This window comes from Eubalaena glacialis, chromosome X, assembly GCF_028564815.1.
Source record: "Eubalaena glacialis isolate mEubGla1 chromosome X, mEubGla1.1.hap2.+ XY, whole genome shotgun sequence".
Taxonomy (NCBI): Eukaryota; Metazoa; Chordata; class Mammalia; order Artiodactyla; family Balaenidae; genus Eubalaena; species Eubalaena glacialis.
The window spans coordinates 62653382-62668686 of NC_083736.1; positions in this window are offsets into that span (position 1 = coordinate 62653382).

Consider the following 15305-nt stretch of genomic DNA (forward strand, 5'->3'; position numbering starts at 1 on the left):
TACAGGATAACTCCAAGGACGAACACGCCAAGACACATATTAACCAAACTATCAAAAATTAAATACAAAGAAAAAATATTAAAAGCAGCAAGGGAAAAGCAACAAATAACATGCAAGGGAATCCCCATAAGGTTAACAGCTGATATTTCAGCAGAAACTCTGCAAGCCAGACGGGAGTAGCAGGACATATTTAAAGCGATGAAAGGGAAAAACCTACAACCAAGATTACTCTACGCAGCTAGGATCTCATTCAGATTCGATGGAGAAATTAAAACCTTTACAGACAAGCAAAAGCTAAGAAAATTCAGCACCACCAAACCAGCTTGAAAACAAATGCTGAAGGAACTTCCCTAGGCATGAAACACAAGAAGAGGAAAAGACCTACAATAACAAAACCAAAACAATTAAGAAAATGGTTATAGGAACATACATATCGATAATTACTTTAAATGTAAATGGAATAAATGCTCCAACCAAAAGACATACACTGGCAGAATGGATACAAAAACAAGACCCGTATATGTGCTGTCTACAAGAGACCCAGTTCAGACCTAGGGATACATGCAGACTAAAAGTGAGGGGATGGAAAAAGATATTCGATGCAAATGGAAATCAAAAGAAAGCTGGAGTAGACTTTAAAATAAAGACTATTAAAAGAGACAAAGAAGGACACTACATAATGATCAAGGGATCAATCCAAAAAGAAGATATAACAATTGTAAATATTTATGCACCCAACATAGGAGCACCTCAGTACATAAGGCAAATGATAACAGCCATAAAAGGGGGAATCAAGAGTAACACAATAATAGTAGGGGACTTTAACACCCCACTTTCACCAATGGACGGATCATCCAAAATGAAAATAAATAAGGAAAAAAAGCTTTAAATGATACATTAAACAAGATGTCCTTAATTGATATTTATAGGACATTCCATCCAAAAACAACAGAATACAATTTCTTCTCAAGTGCTCATGGAACATTCTCCAGGTTAGATCATGTCTTGGGTCAGAAATCAAGCCTTAGTACATTTAAGAAAATTGAAATCGTATCAAGCATCTTTTCTGACCACAATGCTATGAGACTAGATATCAATTACAGGAAAAAACTGTAAAAAAATTGTAAAACACATGGAGGCTAAACAATACACTACTAAATAACCAAGAGATCACAGAAGAAATCAAAGAGGAAATTAAAAATACCTAGAAACAAATGACAATGAAAACACGATGACCCAAAACCTATGGGATGCAGCAAAAGCAGTTCTAAGAGGGAAGTTTCTAGCAGTAAAATCCCACCTCAAGAAGCAAGAAACATCTCAAATAAACCACCAAACCTTACACCTAAAGAAATTAGAGAAAGAAGAACAAGGAAAACCCAAAGTTAGCAGAAGGAAAGAAATCATAAAGATCAGATCAAAAAGAAATAAAACAGAAATGAAGGACACAGTAGCAAAGATCAATAAAACTAAAAGCGGGTTCTTTGAGAACATAAACAAAATTGATAAACCGTTAGCCAGACTCATAAAGGAAAAAAGGAAAAGACTGAAATCAACAGAATTAGAAATGAAAAAGAAGTAAAAACTGACACTGCAGAAATACAAAGGATCATGAGAGATTACTACAAGCAACTCTATGCCAATAAAATGGACAACCTGGAAGAAATGGACAAATTCTTAGAAAAGCACAACCTTCCGAGACTGAACCAGGAAGAAATAGAAAATATGAACACACCAATCACAAGAACTGAAATTGAAATTGTAATTAAAACTCTTCCAACAAACAAAAGCCCAGGACCAGATGGCTTCACAGGCGAATTCTATCAAACATTTAGACAAGAGTTGCACCTATCCTCCTCAAACTCTTCCAAAATATAACAGAGGGAGGAACACTCCCAAACTCATTCTACAAAGCCACCATCACCCTGATACCAAAACCAGTCAAAGATGTCAAAAAAAAAAGTAAACTACAGGCCAATATCACTGATGAACATACCTGCAAAAATCCTCAACGAGATACTAGCAAACAGAAACCAACAGCACATTAAAAGGATCATACACCATGATAACGTGGCGTTAATCCCAGGAATGCAAGGATTCTTCAATATATGCATATCAATCAATGTGATAAACCATATTAAAAATTGAAAGATAAAAACCATATGATCATCTCAATAGATGCAGAAAAACTTTTGACACAATTCAACTCACATTTATGAAAAACACTCTCCAGAAAGTAGGCATAGAGGGAACCTACATCAACATAATAAAGGCCATATATGACAAGCCCACAGCCAACATCATTCTCAATGGTGAAAAACTGAAACCATTTCCTCTAAGATCAGGAACAAGACAAGGTTGGCCACTCTCACCACTATTATTCAACATAGTTTTTGAATTTTTAGCCATGGCAATGAGAGAAGAAAAAGAAATGAAAGGAATCCAAATTGGAAAAGGAGAAGAAAACCTGTCACTGTTTGCAGACGAAATGATACTATACATAGAGGATCCTAAATATGCTACAAGAAAACTACTAGAGCTAAAGAATGAATTTGGTAAAGTAGCAGGATACAAAATTAATGCACAGAAATCTCTTGCATTCCTAGACACCAATGATGAAAATCTGAAAGAGAAATTAATGAAACACTCCCATTTACCATTGCAAGAAAAAGAATAAAATACCTATGAATAAACCTACCTAAAGAGACAAAAGACCTGTATGCAGAAAACTATAAGACACTGATGAAACAAATTAAAGATGTTACAAACAGATGGAGAGATATACCATGTTCTTGGATTGGAAGAATCAACATTGTGAAAATGACTATACTACCCAAAGCAATCTACAGCTTCAATGCAATCACTATCAAAGTACCAATGGCGTTTTTCACAGAACTAGAACAAAAAATATCACAATTTCTATGGAAACACAAAAGACCTCGAATAGCCAAAGCAATCGTTTTTTTTAAACATCTTTATTGGAGTATAATTGCTTTACAATGGTGTGTTAGTTTCTGCTTTATAACAAACGAAATCAGCTATACATATACATGTATCCCCATATCTCCTCTCTGTTGCGTCTCCCTCCCACCCTCCCTATCCCACCCCTCTAGGTGGTCAGAAAGCACCGAGCTGATCTCTCTGTGCTATGGGGCTAATTCCTACTCGCTATCTGTTTTACATTTGGTGGTATATATAAGTCCATGCCACTCTCTCACTTCGTCCCAGCTTACCCTTCCCCCTCCCCGTGTCCTCAAGTCCATTCTCTATGTCACTGTCTTTATTCCTTTCCTGCCCCTAGGTTCTTCATAACCATTTTTTTAAAAATTCCATATATACGTGCTAGCATACAGTATTTGTTTTTCTCTTTCTGACTTCCTTCACTCTGTATGAGAAGACTCTAGGTCCATCCAACTCACTACAAATAACTCAATTTCATTTCTTTTCATGGCTGAGTAATATTCCATTGTATATATGTGCCACATCTTTTTTATCCATTCATCTGTCGATGGACACTTAGGTTGCTTCCATATCCTGGCTATTGTAAATAGAGCTGCAATTAACATTTTGGTGCATGACTCTTTTTGAATTATGTTTTTCTCAGGGTATATGCCCAGTAGTGGGATTGCTGGGCCATATGGTAGTTTTATTTTTAGTTCTTTAATGAACCTCCATACTGTTCTCCGTAGTGGCTGTATCAATTTACATTCCCACCAACAGTGCAAGAGGGTTCCCTTTTCTCCACACCCTCTGCAGCATTTATTGTTTGTAGATTTTTTGATGATGGCCATTCTGACTGGTGTGAGGTGATACCTCATTGTAGTTTTGATATGTATTTCTCTAATGATTAGTGATGTTGAGCATTCTTTCATGTGTTTTTTGGCTATCTGTATATCTTCTTTAGAGAAATGTCTATTTAGGTCTTCCGCTCAATTTTGGATTGGGTTGTTTGTTTTTTTGATATTAAGGTGCATGAGCTGCTTGTAAATTTTGGAGATTAATTGTTTGTCAGTTGCTTCATTTGCAGATATTTTCTCCCATTCTGAGGGTTGGCTTTTCGTCTTGTTTTTGGTTTCCTTTGCTGTGCAAAAGCTTTGAAGTTTCATTAGGTCCCATTTCTTTATCTTTTTTTAATTTCCATTTCTCTAGGAGGTGGGTCAAAAAGGATCTTTCTGTGATTTATGTCATAGAGTGTTCTGCCTATGTTTTCCTCTAAGAGTTTGATAGTGTCTGGCCTTACATTTAGGTCTTTAATCCATTTTGAGTTTATTTTTGTGTATGGTGTTAGGGAGTGTTCTAATTTCATTCTTTTACATGTAGTTGTCCAGTTTTCTCAGCACCACTTATTGAAGAGGGTATCTTTTCTGCATTGTATATTCTTGCCTCCTTTATCCAAAATAAGGTGACCATATGTGCGTGCGTTTCTCTCTGGGCTTTCTTTTTTTTTAAATTTTGTTTAATTTTAAAATATTTTTTTAGTTTTTTAACATCTTTATTGGAGTATAGTTGCTTAACAATTGTGTGTTAGTTGCTGCTTTATAACAGAGTAAATCAGCTATACATATACATATATCCCCATCTCTTCCCTCTTACGTCTCCCTCCCTCCCACCCTCCCTATCCCACCCCTCTAGGTGGTCACATAGCACCGAGCTCATCTCCCTGTGTTATGCGGCTGTTTCCCACTAGCTATCTATTTTATATTTGGTAATGTATATATGACCATGCCACTCTCTCACTTTGTCCCAGCTTACCCTTCCCCCACCCCCTGTCCTCAAATCCATTCCCTAGTAGGTCTGCTTCTTTATTCCCATCTTGCCCCTAGGTCCTTCATGACCCCCCCCCTTTTTTTTTAAGATTCCATATATGTGTGTCAGCATACAGTATTTGTTTTTCTCTTTCTGACTTACCTCACTATGTATGACAGACTCTAGGTCCATCCACCTCACTACAAATAACTCCATTTCATTTCTTTTTATGGCTGAGTAATATTCCATTGTATATATGTGCCACATCTTCTTTATCCTTTCATCAGTCGTTGGGAACATAGGTTGCTTCCATGAACTGGCTATTGTAAATAGAGCTGCAATGAACATTGTGGTGCATGACTCTTTTTGAATTATGGTTTTCTCAGGGTATGTGCCCAGTAGGGGGATTGCTGGGTCGTATGGTAGTTATATTTTTAGTTTTTTAAGGGAGCTCCACACTGTTCTCCATAGTGGCTGTATCAATTTACATTCCCAACAACAGTGCAAGAGGGTACCCTTTTCTCCACACCCTCTCCAGCATTTACTGTTTGTAGATTTTTTGATGATGGCCATTCTGACTGGTGTGAGATAATATCTCATTGTAGTTTTGATTTACATTTCTCTAATGATTAATGATGTTGAGTATTCTTTCATGTGTTTGTTGGCAATCTGTGTAAATTCTTTGGAGAAATGTCTATTTAGGTCTTCTGCCCATTTTTGGATTGGGTTGTTTGTTTTTTGGATATTGAGCTGCATGAGCTGCTTGTAAATTTTGGAGATTAACCTTTTGTCAGTTGCTTCATTTGTAAATATTTTCTCCCTTTCTGAGGGTTGTGTTTTCGTCTTGTTTATGGTTTCCTTTACTGTGCAAAAACTTTGAAGTTTCATTAGGTCCCATTTGTTTATTTTTCTTTTTATTTCCATTTCTCTAGGAGGTAGGTCCAAAAGGATCTTGCTGTGATTTATGTCATAGAGTGTTCTGCCTATGTTTTCCTCTGAGTTTTGAAGTGTCTGGTCTTACATTTATGTCTTTAATCCATTTTGAGTTTATTTTTTTGTATGATGTTAGGGAGTGTTCTAATTTCATTCTTTTCCATTTAGCTGTCCAGTTTTCCCAGCACCACGTATTGAACAGGTTGTCTATTCTCCATTGTATATTCTTGCCTCCTTTATCAAAGATAAAGTGACCATATGTGCATGGGTTTATCTCTGGGCTTTGTATGCTGTTCCATTGATCTATATTTCGATTTTTGTGCCAGTACCATACTGTCTTGATTACTGTAGCTTTGTAGTATAGTCTGAAGTCAGGGAGTCTGATTCCTCCAGCTCCGATTTTCTTTCTCAAGATTACATTGGCTATTTGGGGTCTTTTGTGTTTCTATACAAATTGTGAAATTTTTTGTTCTAGTTCTGTGAAAAATGCCATTGGTATTTTGATAGGGATTGCACTGAATCTGTAGATTGCTTTGGGTAGTATAGTCAGTTTCACACTGTTGATTCTTCCAATCCAAGAACATGGTATATCTCTCCTTCTGTTTGTATCATCTTTAATTTCTTTCATCAATGTCCTATAGTTTTCTGCATACAGGTCTTTTGTCTCCTTAGGTATGTTTATTCATAGGTATTTTATTCTTTTTCTTGCAATGGTAAATGGGAGTGTTTCATTAATTTCTCTTTCAGATTTTTCATCATTAGTGTATAGGAATGCAAGAGATTTCTGTGCATTAATTTTGTATCCTGGTCCTTTACCAAATTCATTGATTAGCTGTAGTAGTTGTCTGGTAGCGTCTTTAGGATTCTCTATGTATAGTATCATGTCATCTGCAAACAGTGACAGCTTTACTTCTTCTTTTCCGATTTGGATTCCTTTTATTTGTTTTTCTTCTCTAATTGCTGTCGCTAAGACTTCCAAAAGTATGTTGAATAATAGTGGTGAGAGTGGGGAACCTTGTCTTGTTCCTGATCTTAGAGGAAATGGTTTCAGTTTTTCACCATTGAGAACGATGTTAGCTGTGGGTTTGTCATATATGGCCTTTATTATGCTGAGGTAAGCTCCCTCTATGCCTACTCTCTGGAGGTTTTTTATCATAAATGGGTGTTGAATTTTGTCAAAAGCTTTTTCTGCATCTATTGAGATCATCATATGGTTTTTATCCTTCAATTTGTTAATATGGTGTATCACGTTGATTGATTTGCGTATATTGAAAATCCTTGCATTGCTGGGATAAACCCCACTTGATCATGGTGTATGATCCTTTTAATGTGCTGTTTGGTTCTGTTTGCCCAGATTTTCTTGTGGATTTTTGCATCTATGTTCATTAGTGATATTGGTCTGTAGTTTTCTTTCTTTGTGACATCTTTCTCTGGTATTGGTATCGGTGTGATGATGGCCTCGTAGAATGAGTTTGGGAGTATTCCTCCCTGTGCTATATTTTGGAAGAGTTTGAGAAAGATATGTGTTAGCTCTTCTATGAACATTTGATAGAATTTGCCTGTGAAGCCATCTGGTCCTGGACTTTTGTTTGTTGGAATATTTTAAATCACAGTCTCAATTTCACTGCTTGATATTGGTCTGTGTATATTTTCTATTTCTTCCTGGTTCAGTCTCAGAAGGTTGTGCTTTTCAAGAATTTTTCCATTTCTTCCCGTTTGTCCATTTTAGTGGCATATAGTTGCTTGTAGTAATCTCTCATGATCCTTTGTATTTCTACACTGTCAGTTGTTACTTCTCCTTTTTTATTTCTAATTCTGTTGCTTTCATTCTTCTCCCTTTTTTTCTTGATGAGTCTGGCTAATGGTTTATCCATTTTGTTTATCGTCTCAAAGAACCAGCTTTTAGTTTTATTGATCTTGGCTCGTGTTTCCTTCATTTCTTTTTCATTTATTTCTTATCTGATCTTTATGATATCTTTCCTTCTGCTAATTTTGGCCTTTTATTGTTCTTCATTCTCTAATTGTTTTAGGGGTAAAGTTAGTTTGTTTATTTGAGATGTTTCTTGTTTCTTCAGGTAGGATTTTATTGCTATAAACGTCCCTCCTAGAACTGAGCAAAAGCAATCTTTAGAAAGAAAAACAGAGCTGGAGGAATCAGGCTCCCTGACCTCAGCTTATACTACAAAGCTACAGTAATCAAGAGAGCATGGTACCTGCACAAAAACAATAATATAAATCAATGGAACAGGGTAGAAAGCCCAGAGATAAACCGATGCACATATGGTCACCTTATCTTTGATAAGGGAGGCAAGAACATACAATGGAGAATAGACAACCTGTTCAATAAGTGGTGCTGGGAAAACTGCACAGCTACATGTAAAAAATGAAATTAGAACACTCCCTAACACCATACACAAAAAGAAACTCAAAATGGATTAAAGACCTAAATGTAAGGCCAGACAGTATAAAAGTCTTTTAGAGGAAAATATAGGCAGAACACTGTATGACATAAATCACAGCAAGATCCTTTTTGACCCACCTCCTAGAGAAATGGAAATAAAACCAAAAATAAACAAATGCGACCCAATGAAACTTAAAAGCTTTTGCACAACAAAGGAAACCATAAAAAAGATGAAAAGACAACCCTCAAAATGGGAGAAAATATTTGCACACCAAGCAACTGACAAAGGATTAGTCTCCCAAAATATACAAGCCGCTAATCAAAAAAAACAGCCAACCCAATCCAAAAATAGGCAGAAGATCTAAATAGACATTTCTCCAAAGAAGGTATACACATTGCCAACAAACATAATAAAGGATGCTCAACATCACTAATCATTAGAGAAATGCAAATCAAAAATACAATGAGGTATCACCTCACACCAGTCAGAATCTCCAAAAAATCTACAAACAATAAATGCTGGAGAGGGTGTGGAGAAAAGGGAACCCTCTTGCACTGTTGGTGGGAATGTAAATTGATACAGCCACTATGGAGAACAGTATGGAGCTCCCTTAAAAAACTAAAAATAGAATTACCATATGACCCAGCAATCCCACTAGTGGGCATATACCCTGAGCAAACCATAATTCAAAAAGAGACATGTACCACAATGTTCATTGCAGCACTATTTACAATAGGCAGGACATTGAAGCAACCTAAGTGTCCGTCAACAGATAAATGGATAAAGAAGGTGTGGCACATATATACAATGGAATATTACACAGCCTTAAGAATAAATGAAATTGTGTTATTTGTAGAGATGTGGATGGACCTAGAGTCTGTCATACAGAGTGGGGTAAGTCAGAAAGAGAAAAACAAATATCGTATGCTAACACATATATATGTATCTAAAAAACAAAAATATGGTTCTGATGAACCTAGGGGCAGGGCAGGAATAAAGACGCAGATGTAAAGAATGGACTTGCAGACATTGGGAGGGGGTATCGTAAGCTGGGACGAAGTGAGAGAGTGGCATTGACCTATATACACTACCAAATGTAAAATATGAAGAAGCTGCATAGCACAGGGTGATCAGCTCAGTGCTTTGTGACCACCTAGATGGATGGGATAAGGAGGGTTGGAGGGAGACTGAAGAGGGAGGGTATATGGGGATATATGTATATGTATAGCTGATTCACTTTGTTATACAGCAGAAACTAACACAACATTGTAAAGCAATTATACTCCAAAAAGATGTTATAAAATGATAAGCAAAATATGGTCTTCAGATTCGGTGAATAGCAAGAGAAAAAAAATTCCATAACTTTTCATCTATATTTGTTAATTTAGTATATTTAGGGGAGGTGGTTGGGGTGGATTGAGAACAAAAAGGACTCATATTCATTCAGTGGCAACTATGTGCCAGGCACTGAACTAGGCATTTTACATATCTAATCTCTTTAATTTTACAATGTCCTTAAACTTTTTGTTACAAGTAACTGGAAAACAACTAACTGAAGCTATACATATATTCACTTAACTTGAAGTCCAAAGGGCTGGCTACGTTCAGGTTCAAATCAATCTCTCTGAAGTACTGGGACCTTCTCTCTCACAGCAACAGTCCTCTCCTAAGGATGAACCCTGCCTGGCTAATTTGCACTCTTTTGGAACACTGTGTCCAGGGGAATGCAACAATCCGATTGATTGTTTTGGGTTAAGTGCCTCCCTCTGTGGTGGTGGAGATGGACTCCTGTAGATTGATACCTGTCAGGAATCACACAGTGGAGGAGAGACAGGTCCCAATAGGAAGAGACGTGAGGAATAAAAAACATAATAGACGTTGCCACGTCTTTGTCAAGTGAGCTTTATCATCTTCATTTTACAATTTAAGACACTAAGGTGAAGTGACTTGCCCTGGATTACATACCTAAAAGGTTGGAAGTCTGAGTTGGAAGAGGCAGCATGAAAAGTGGACAAAGCTCTGGACTGTGGATCAGACAAAATGGGTTTCACCCTGGCTTTGGCCACTGACTATATCATATATATATGTATATATAGACTGGCTATATATACATATATTATTGTTTATTTTATTTTATTATATGTATATATAATATATAAACAATTTGGAGGGAGTCAATTCCACTAAGTCACATGTTCCCCATATGTGAAATAGGAATATAGTATCCCTATTTCTGAGTTCATCATGAGGCTTAAGTGAACTATGTATGTGAAAGCACTTTGTAATAAAGTGCTATGTAATTTTACAGCGTATTGTTTTGTCCAGCATATTTGACAATGGGAACAGATATTTTATTTTTTAGTTGTCAGTTTTCTTTTTGGTCTGTAGCCTGTTTTTTTATCCTGTTAACAGTATCTGTCATGGAGCAAAGATTTTTAATTTTGATGAAGTCCAAATGATCAATTTTTAATTTTATGGATTGTACTTTTGGTGACATGTCTAAGACCTTTTTGCATAACCCCAGGTCATGAATATTTACTCCTGTATTTTCTGCTGAAAGTTGTATAGTTTTACATTTTATATTTAGGTCAGTGGTTCTTAACCAGGGGCAATTTTGTGTGGGTCAAGAAATTCTGATTAGTTCTCTGACAGATTTTGAATTAATTTTGTTTTTTCTCAGCTTTATTGGGTTATAAGTGATGAATTAATTTTGTATAAGGTGTCAGTTTTAGGTCAAGTTTCATTTTTTCACATATGGATATCTAATTGTTCCAATATATTTGTTGAAAAGACTACCCTTTATGGAATTGCTGTTATAACATTATCAAAAATTAATCGATCATATTTGTGTCATCTACTTCTGGACTCAGTTTAGTTCCATTGATTTATGTGTCTATCCTTTTGCTAATACAACACAATCTTCACGACCATAACCCTGAAATTAAGTAGAGTGACCATGACCAAGTGGGATTTATCCCAGCAAAGTTGGTTCAACATACAAAAACTAATGTAATATACCATATTAAAAGAATAAAGGACAAAAATCACATGAATCACATGATCATCTAAATAGATGTCAAAAAAAAATACCCAACACTCCATGATTAAGAAAAAAAGACAACCCAATAAGTGAGGAATAGAAGGGAACATCCTCAACCTGATAAAGGTCATCTACAAAAAAAATCCACAGCTAATACCATATTTACTGATGAAAGACTGAATGCCTCCCTCCCATCTCCCCACCCTCGAGATCAGGAACAAGACAAAGATATCTGCTCTTGCCACTTCTATTCAACATTGTACTGGAGGTTCTATCCAGGACATCCAGGCAAGAAAAAGAAATAAAAGGCATCCAGATTAAAATCGAAGAAGTAAAACTATAAAGAATCAGCAAAAATTTATTTGAGCTAATAAACAAGTTCAGATTGACGATGTTGTTCAGCTCTTTTATATCCATGAGGATTTCTGTCTACTAGTCTTCCTTTTACTGAGAGAAGAGTGTTCAAGTCTCCAACTCTAATTGTGGATTAGTCTATTTTTCATTTTAGATCTGTTAGTTTTTGTTTCATGTACTTTGAAACCATGATTTTTGACGCATACACATTTAGGATTGTTATGCTTTCTTGGTGAATTGACTTTTTTATCATTATGTAATGTCCATCTTTTTCCTTGGTAATTTTCTTTGCTCTGAAGTGTACTTTGATAATAATGTAACTACTCCAGCTTTATTTTGGTTAGTGTTTTCATGGTATATCTTTTTACTTTTAAACTTCCTGTATCATTATATTCAAACTGAGTTTCTTCTAGCAAGCATATAGTTGAGTCATGTTATTATTAATTTTATCCATCTGACACTCTATGTCTTTTAATTGGTATGCTTAATTTAATGTAATTATTGACTTGTTTGGGTTTAGGACTACTATTTAATTATTTATGTTCTGGTTTTCTATGTTTCATTCCTCTGTTTTTCGTTTCCTGCTTTCTTTCGAATATTTTTAGTATTCCATTTTAATTTATACATCATGTTTTTTTACTATATCTCTTTGCATTGTTTAGAGATTTCTCTAGTGATTACAATATGCATAACTGTCAGAAAGAGAAAAACAAATATTGTATATTAATGCATATATGTGTAATCCGAAAAAAATGATATAGATGATCTTATTTACAAAGCAGAAATAGAGACACAGACGTAGAGAACAAACATATAGATACCAAGGGGGAAAGCGGGGGTGGGATGAATTGGGAGATTGGAATTGACATATATACACTCTTGATACTATGTATAAAATAGATAACTAATGAGAACCTACTGTATAGCACAGGGAACTCTACTCAGTGCTCTGTGGTGACCTAAATGGGAAGGAAATCCAAAAAAGAGGGGATATATGTATACGTATAGCTGATTCACTTTGCTGTATAGTAGAAACTAACACAACATTGTAAGGCAACTATACTCCAGTAAAATTAAAAATATATATATAAGCATGTGTTTCCTTACCAAAAAAAAATATATATATACATACCTAACTTTTATCAGTTTATTTTTAAATAATATTTACCACTTTAAGTGGAATTTAGAAATCTTATAATGTCATAGGTCCCTTTAATCTTCTCTCATTTATATTGTAGTTGCCTAATTAATTACATCTACATAAATTGAAAACTCCATCAAATAATGTTATAATTTTTCTTTCAAGTGTCAAACATATTTCAAAGGACTCAGTAGGGGAATGATCTATTATATTTGCCCAGATATTTACAACTTCTCTTGCTCTTCCTTCATTCTTGATGTTCTAAGTTGCTTTCTGGTATAATGTTACTTCTGTGTAAAGAACTTTCTTTAGTAATTATCAATATTTTACAGCACATCTGTGGGCAAGGGATTCTCTTAGTTTTTTTTTTTTTCAATCTGAGAATATTTTTACTTCACTTTTATTTCCAGAGGATATTTCTACTGGACATAGAATTTTGGGATGCCTTTTATTTTTATTTTTTTTCAGTGCTTTAAAAAGGTTGTTCCACTTCCTTCTGGCCTCTCTGTTTCTGATAAGCAATCCAGTCATTTTGATCATTATAACCCTACAGGCTTTCAAGATTTTTTCTTTGTTGTTAGTGTTCAGCAGTTTGATTATTATGTGTCTGGGCATGGATTTCTTTGTGGTTATCCTGTTTGTGGTTTGATGAACTTCTTGAATTTACAGATTGATGTATTTCTCAAATTTTGGGAACTTTTCAGCTATATTTTTTACATTTAAATATATTTTATTTTTTAGAGCAGTTTTAGGTTTACAACAAAATTGAGAGGAAGGCACAGAAATTTCCCGTATCCCCCCTGCCCCCACACGTACATAGCCTTCCCCCATTAGCAACATCACTCAAAGAGAATTACATTTGATACCATTGATGAACCTACATTGACACATCATAATCACCCAGTCTACAGTTTGCATTATGGTTCACTGTTGGTGTTGTACATTCTGTGAGTTTGGACAAATGTATGATGACATGTATCCAACATTATGGTATCACACAGAATATTTTCACTGCCCTAAAGATTCTTTGTACTCTACCTATTCATCTCTCCCCCTCCGACCACTGATCATTTTAATATTAACATAGTTTTGCCTTTTCCAGAATGTTATTTAGTTGGAATCATATAATATGTAGCCTTTTCAGATTGGCTTCTTTCACTTAGTAATATGCATTTAAGGTTCCTCCATGTCTTTCATTGCTTCATAGCTCATTTCTTTTTAGCGCTGAATAATATTGCATAATATTTATCCATTCACCTACAGAAGAACATCTTGGCTGCTTCCAAGCTTTGACAATTATAAACAAAGCTGCTATAAACACCAGTGTCCAGGTTTTTGTGTGGACATAAGTTTTTAACTCCCTTGAGTAAATACATAGAAGTGTGATTGCTACATCATATGGTAAAAGCATGTTTAGTTTTCTAAGAAACTGCCAAACTGTCTTCTAAACTGTCTATACCATTTCGCATTCCCACCAGCAATATATGACAGTTCCTGTTGCTCTGCATCTTTGCCAGCATTTGCTGTTGTCAGTGTACCAGATTTTGGCCATTCTAGTAGAGGTATCTCATTGCTGTCTTAATTTGCATTTGCCTCATGACATATGATGTGGAGCATTTTTTCATACGCTTATTTGTCATCTGCATATCTTCTGTGGCAAAGTGTCTGTTAAGGTCTTTGGCCCATTTTAAAAATTTGGTTGTTTGTTTACTTGTTGAGTTTCAAGTGTTGTTTGTATATTTTGGATAATAGTCCTTTATCAGATGTGTTTTTTGCAAATATTTTCTTCCAGTCTGTGGCTTGTCTTCTAATTCTCTTTATATTGTCTTTTGCAGAGCAGTTTTTAATTTTAATGAAGTACAGCTTAAAATTATTTCTTTGATAAATTGTGTCTTTGATGTTGTATCTAAAAAGGCATCACCATACCCAAGGTCATCTAGAATTTCTCCTATGTTATCCTGTAGGAGTTTTATAGTTTTGTGTTTTACATTTAGGTCTGTGATCCATTTTGAGTTAATTTTTGTGAAGGGTGTAAGGTCTGTTTCTAGATTCATTTTTTTGCATGTGGATGTTCAGTTGTTCCAGCAACATTTGTTGAAGAGACAATATTTGCTCCATTGTATTGCCTTTACACCTTTGTCAAAGATCAGTGACTATATTTATGGTGGTCTGTTTCTGGGCTCTTTATTTTGTTCCATTGATTTGTCTGTTCTTTTACCACTACCACACTGTCTTGATTACTGTATCTTTATGGTAAGTCTTGAAGTCAGTCAAGACTTCAAGTGTCAGTCCTCCAAGTTTGTTCTTCAGTATTGTGTTGACTATTCTGGGTCTTTTGCCCCTCCATATAAACTTTAGAATCAGTTTGTTGATATCCATAAAATAACTTGCTGGGATTTTGATTGGGATTGCATTAAATCTATAGATCAAGTTGGGAAGAACTGACATCTTGACCATATTCAGTCCTCCTACCCATGAAGATGGAATATCTCTCCATTTACTTAATTCTTTAAAAAATTTCATTTATCAGAAATTTATAGTTTTCCTGATGTAGATCTTGTACATATTTTGTTAGATTTATACCTAAATACTTAATTTTGGGGGTGGTAATGTAAATGGTATTGCATTTTAAATTTCAAATTCCACTTGCTCCTTATTGGTATATAGGAAAGCAATTGACTTATGTATA